Raw genomic sequence first — 6,949 nt, forward strand, 5'->3', positions numbered from 1 at the left:
AGAATATTGCTATAACAAAATGATATTTGGAGCGGTGGACTTCCAGGAGTTTCTGGATCATATAATTTGAAATGGTTAAATTCCTTATTCAAAAACATAGCTATTTGGAGTCACTTTGGTGTGTAAGAATTTCTTTTCAAATGTTTTCTGTTGAAAACAAAACCAAACCACGCACATCCAAAATAAACTCATGTTTGATCTTTTCAACGCAAGTCTTGTGTTGGTGTAGATAATAAGCTTCAGATGCATCAATGACACTATGTGACTTCTATGGTCAGGTCTATTAACTTAAAAGTGATTGGATTGGGTCATTCCATCCCACATGTTAATTCTTTTTAAATATTTATTTATTTATGCGTATAAGAGCTGGGGTACAGGCCAGAGGTATGGGGGTGAGAGGACTCACCAGAGACAGAGTTGGGAGCAGAACAGGCAGACTGACTGAAATACACTGCTGAGGGGAACAGCGGCCAGGACAGGAAAGATCTGCTGTGCCATGTGGGTTGCTCCGTGGCCGGCCGGGGATCAAACTCTTGCTGCAGAGGCTATGGACAACTTCATAGTGCGTTGCTCAACCCCTTGCGCCACCAGGGAGGCCCCCGCATGTTTATTTTTGCACCTTAATAGAACTTGTCTAACACTGAGACCTGAGAAGTAGAGCAGGATCTCAAGAAAGGAAGCTCAATGGGAAAGAGTCAATCAATTAGTAATGTATGTTATGGATAGGGGAATAGGGAACAACAAGCTGAGTTTTATTTATTTGCAAATTCTTAGGTCAGAGGGTTTCTAAGTACTTTGGCTATTTAGAATACCTCCTCCTGAAAACATTATGCAAACATCTTATTATAAGATAAAATGAAAGAGAAGTAGACAGATTACTAGATTTACAGTTATTTTAGAGTCTTTTAAAAGCTGAAATTTGGGCCTCCCCTGGTGGTGCAGCGGTTGAGCGCTGGGCTGCAAAGCTGCCTGCAGCTTCTACAGCGCTGGTTTGATCCCCTGCAGCCAGTGAGGGTCCCACATGGCACGCAGACCTCTCCTGCAGCGCTCACTGCTCCCCTCAGCAGTGTATTTCATCAGTCCTCCTGCTCTGTTCCCTGCTCTGGCTCTGGTGAATTCTCTTACCCTCCCACGCTTCTGACTGTACCCAGTGCTTGTATAAATAAATCTTTAAAAAAAAAAAAAAAGCTGAAAGTACGTGTGTTTTTCTGTTTTTTTTTTTTTTTAAAGATTTTATTTATTTATTTATGCATACAAGAGGTGGGGTGTAGGCCAGAGGTGTGGGGAGGAATGGGGGCACTGGGTGAGAGAATTGACCGGAAACAGAGTGGGGGGTGAGACAGGAGAGGTCTGCAGCACCATGTGGGTTAGCTGCCTGGCTGGGGATCAAACTCGTGCTGCAGTGGCTGCAGATGGCTTAATAGCGCTGAGACTTAACCCCTTGTACCACCAGGGAGGCCCACGTTTTTCTGTTCTTGATAGCAACATGCAGCTCAGGCTCCCAGGGGGATAAATGTGCCTGCACTTATATCTGGTAGGTTGAAATGATTTATGAAATGAGTCCTCTGTTTTGCTAGAACACAGATTGTTGTTCCATTCAGCTCCCTTTATGTGAAACAGATGCCCAATCTATAAATCAGGTACCTTGTTATAAGAGAACTGGGTTTCTGTATAAATTATTGTGGATCCAGGAAGTAAAAGCATGGATGAACACATTTTTACTGGTTTCTTGACAAAGTGTCATTTTATTAGTGGTCTTTCTGGGGAAATCTTTCCTCCAGTTTTGCTAGGGGATTGGTGATGGGTAAAGAGTTGGAAGTTCTGTTGGGAAACTTGTTCTTTGACCTAATCAGTCAGGTCTCAGGTTTATCAAGAGCTGAGTGGAGAAGCACCTCCCCCTTCCAGCCTTGTTGAGAGAGCACTCCTATTGCGCTTGGGTTTTAGTTTCAAAAGAAAATCCCCAAAAGGAAGCTGGATTAAAGTACACCACAGAGTCCAGAGAAGGAAGACACATTGAGCTTCAGTTTTCTTTCTATTTCCCAGTTTAAAGATGAAAATTTCAATGATTTCTTGTTATCCCTAGGTTCTTGGATAGTTTTTTTTTTTAATTTAAATTTTAATTTTATATTCCCCATACAATTACAACCCCCTTATTTTGACCCCAATCCCCCTTTCCCCACCCCCCACCTCCCATAGAGTGTCTCTTGTTCATACTTGTTTGTTGATTTTGATATTTTCTTTCTTATAGTTATTCTTTTTCCTGGTCCCTTATTTAAGTTTTCTAGATTCCTGCTATGAGTGAGATCATCTGGTATTTTTCTTTTTCTTTCTGGGTTATTTCACTGAGCATGATCCCTTCCAGCGCCATCCATGTTGCTGCAAATTGCATGTGTTTATCTTTTTTGAATGCTGAGTAATATTCCGTGGTGTATATGTACCATATCTTCTTGATCCAGTCATCTATTTTTGGGCATTTGGGTTGCTTCCAAAGCTTAGCTATTGTAAATAGTGCTGCTATAAACATAGGGGTGCAGGTTCTCTTTGGAAATGATGTTTCTGTGTCCTTTGGGTAAATACCTAGGAGTGGAATTGCTGGATCATATGGAAGCTCTATGTTTAGTAGGTCCAGAAATCTCCACACAGCTCTCCATAGTGGTTGGACCAGTTTGCACTCCCACCAACAGTGCAGGAGAGTTCCTTTTTCTCCACAACCTCGCCAACATTTGTTGTTGCTAGTTTTTTTAATATGTGCCATTCTCACTGGTGTGAGATGGTATCTCATGGTTGTTTTGATTTGCATTTCCCTTATTACAAGTGATGTTGAACATTTTTTCATATGCCTGTTGGCCATTTGCATTTCCTCTTCAGAGAAGTTTCTTTTTAGCTCTTCTGCCCATTTTTTGACTGGATTATTTTCTTTGTTGTTGTTGAATCTCATCAGCTCTTTGCAGATTTTTGTGATCAGTCCTTTATCATTAGTGTTGGGTGCAAAAATGTTCTCCCAGTCGGTTGGGTTTCTCTTTGTTTTGGTTATTGTCTCTTTTGCTGTGCAGAAGCTCTTTTTTTTTTTTTTTTTTTTTTTTTAGAGGCATGTTTTATTTATTTATTTTGTTTGTTTGTTTGTTTTTTTTTTTTTGTTTATACATGCACTGGGTACAGTCAGAAGCGCGGGAGGGTGAGAGAATTCACCAGAGCCAGAGCGGGGAGCAGAGCAGGCAGAAGGACCGAAGCACACTGCTGAGGGGAGCAGCGGGCGGCAGGAGAGGTCTGCGCGCCATGTGGGATCCTCCGCCGGTGGCCGGGGAGCAGCCGGGGATCGAACCGGCGCCGCAGAGGCCGCGGGCAGCTTCGCAACCCAGCGCTCAACCGCTGCGCCACCGGGGAGGCCCTGTGCAGAAGCTCTTTAATTTGATGTAGTCCCAGCTGTTTATCTTTGCCTTCACTGTCACTGCTTTGGGTGATGTGTCTGTAAAGATGTCTTTGATGTGCATATCATGTAGTGTTTCGCCTGTATTTCCTTCTATGTATTTTATGGTTTCAGGTCTTATGTGTAGTTCTTTAATCCATTTTGAGTTGGTTTTTGTGTATGGTGTGAGGTAGTGGTCAAGCTTCATTCTTTTGCATGTAGCGACCCAGTTTTCCCAGTACCATTTATTGAACAAACTTTCTTTGTTGCAATGCATAGTCTTTGCTCCTTTGTCAAAGATTAGTTGACCATAAATCTGTGGTTTATTTCTGGATTTTCTATTTGCTATCTTGGATAGTTTTTGATAGAAGTGACTAATGATTGCTCTTCCACACTTGAAAGCAGCAAGTTTATTCACTTATTCATTGAGTTAGTAAAATGTGTGCATTTAATCCCTATCTAGAATAAGACACCTGGCTGACCTCCGGGTTACAGTGTTCCAGAAGACATACCCAGTCTTTGAGATTTACAGCCTAGCAGGGGCCATAAATATATTCTTTAACAGAGAATTTAAACATAGGTTCTAATTGATTCTGAAAGTTTATATTCATTTTATATTATTTTCTTTATTTTAATTTTATTATTTGATTTGGTATTATACCCACAGGGTTCAAAACTTAAATTAAAAGAAGTTTTATTCTAACTCTTGACCACACCTGCCTAGTTTCCTACCATTCAGTCTCCCATATGTAACCACTTATTGGTTTCTTGTGCAGTTTTCAGTGTTTATAGTCGTGTGACTTAACCATGGGGTTACAGTCTGAAAATGTGTCATTAGACAATTTCCTCCTTGTGTGAAAGTCAAAGAGTGTAATTATACAGACGTAGGTAGTGAGCCTCCTGCACACCTTGGCTAAATGTCATAGACTGTTGGGGCCACTGTGTATTTTTTTAAAGATTTTTTATTTATTCATGCATACAAGAACCAGGGTACAGGCCAGATATGTGGGAGGGTGAGAGGATTCACCATAGACAGAGAGGGGAAAAGAACAGGGAGACTGACTGAAATACACTGCTGAGGGGAGCAGCAGGCGAGACAGGAGAGTCTGCCGCGCCATGTGGGTATCTCCCTGGCCAGCCAGGATCGAACCCATGCTGCAGAGGCTGCAGATAGCTTCACAGCGCTGCATGCAACCACCTGCTCCACCAGGGAGGCCCCAAGTTGGGGCCACTGTTATATATTCAGTCTGTCCTTGACTGAAACATTTTTCATTGACAGGTGCCTATAATTTTGTGCAGAAGTAAATAAAAATACTTGTTTCCCCCCCACTTTTTTTACATCGAAATTAGAGTATTCCATGAATGCATGGATTGTTTTGCATCCTGTCTTTTTCATGTGATAGTTTTTCTGAGATGTTTCCATACAGCATGTAGAACTTTTTCACTACTGTGTGATATTGTGTAGAAGTGCTCTGGTTTATTTCTACCCTCCCCTGTAGGTGGACACTTGGGCATTTCCAGCCTCCTGCTCATGCATGCACACAATCAATAATGGAGTTTATCTGTCACTTCACTTCATGCTAGCTTAAGTACAGCTATAAAAAATTTCCCAAGAGTGTAAATGCATTTATAATTTTGATAGGGATTGCCAGGGAGCACTCCCAAAGGTTGTACCATTTTACATTTGTGCCAGCAATGTGGAAGAGCGCCTAATTCTGCTATTTATCATACAACAAGTTGGAAATTTTGAATTGATTTTTTGCCAACTTGATAGGTGAAAAATGATATACTTGTATAGTTTGGACTTGCATTTTTCTTGTTAAGAGTGAGGTCAGGGGCCTCCCTGGTGGCGCAGGTGGTTGAGCACAATGCTGTGAAGCTGTCTGCAACCTCTGCAGTGTGGGTTTGATCCCCACCGGCTGGGGAGATACTCAGATGGTGCAAAGGACCTCTCCTGTCACGCCCGCTGCTCCCCTCAGCAGTGTATTTCAATCAGTCTCCCTGTTCTGTTCCCCTCTCTGTCTATGGTGAATCCTCTCACCCTCCTGCACATCTAGCCTGTACCCTGGTTCTTTTATGCATGAATAAATAAAATCTTAAAAAAAAATTTAAAAAAAGAGTGAGGCCAAACATCTTTTAATATGGGTAACAGCTATTTATATTTCTTTTTCTGTGAAATCACTGTTTCTTAACAGATATTCAATTGTTGTGTCGATTCTTTTCCCACAAGTTCCAAAAGGAAATATTACTTTTATTCATGAATATTTATACTAAGAATCTCAGCTAAATCCTCTTTATATGTGTCCTCTTTCAATCCTACTGCAATCCTGGGAGTTGGGTATTACAACCCTTTTTTATTTTTTATTTTTTTAGAGATTTATTTTTATTTATACAAGAACTGGGGTATAGGCCAGATGCATGGGAGGGTGAGAGGATTCACCAGAGACAGACCAGGAAACAGAATAGGCAGACTGATGAAATACACAGCTGAGGGGAGCAGCGGGCACGACAGGAGAGGTCTGCTTGCCATATGGGTTGCTCCGAGGCTGGCGGGGATCGAACCAGCACTGCAGAGGCTGTGGACTGTTTCACAGAGCTGCGCTCAACCACCTGTGCCACCAGGGAGGCCCACCACCCTTTTTTAAAAATTAGAAAATTCAAGTTCAAAACAGTTCAAAACAGTTGCAGTTCACATAGCCAAGAAGAGAAAAATATTTATGTTGAGATCCAAGTCGTCATACTCCTAAAAATCTTTTTCCTCTTTATCACCCAGAATCACTATTTTTCTTAGGCAGACACTAGAGTTACCAAATTCAAACTGATTTTCGTTGCCCAAGCTCACAAGATGACAAAGGGGGATTTTACTGGGATCATGCTGGGTGGTATGTGGAAACCCAGCTGGGATTAGAAACAAGCCATGTATCATCCACTCACTGAATAATCCCCAGGGAGATCGATTGTATTCCCCAGTTCCCCAAAATACTCACCTTGCTGTGAGGCAACTGAACTCAAGAGGAAAAAAATGATAAATGGCTGGAATTACACAGGAAAAAGATCCTACTGAGTCAGCCATCAAAGGGTACGTGCAGCCTGCTGTGAACCAAGCACAGAAGCTAAACTTTACCAAGAGTGCTTCCCAGAAATATTAAAAAATTTGCAGCTCCTCTGCCCTGGCTGTATGAAAGGAGACTTCAAGGAAACATGTGTTACAGGTGATGTCTGAAGTCCCTCCCCTAGTTCTTTTTCAAACAGCTTGGGCCATCACCTGAAGCCTCAGGAGTTCTTGGGAAGGAGGGTTTCCTTCCTGGTGTGCTCTGCTTAAACGTGCTCCTGCTTTGGATGAAACATAGAACCAACCCTTAAAGAAAAATGTAGATATAACTGGTTCACTTACGGCATCTGACAAATTTGCAAGATTTGATGCAAGAGCTTGACCAAATGGTTAAAACCCTGGATTCTCCCCTCTGAGAATAATTGTAAGACCATCACATTACTTACTGAATAATGTAGTCACTACAGTTTTCTGTCAGTTCAAAAATATCG

Source organism: Talpa occidentalis, unplaced genomic scaffold (assembly GCF_014898055.3).
Source record: "Talpa occidentalis isolate TD23 unplaced genomic scaffold, MPIMG_talOcc4v2.1 talOcc4.10, whole genome shotgun sequence".
NCBI classification, from domain to species: domain Eukaryota; kingdom Metazoa; phylum Chordata; class Mammalia; order Eulipotyphla; family Talpidae; genus Talpa; species Talpa occidentalis.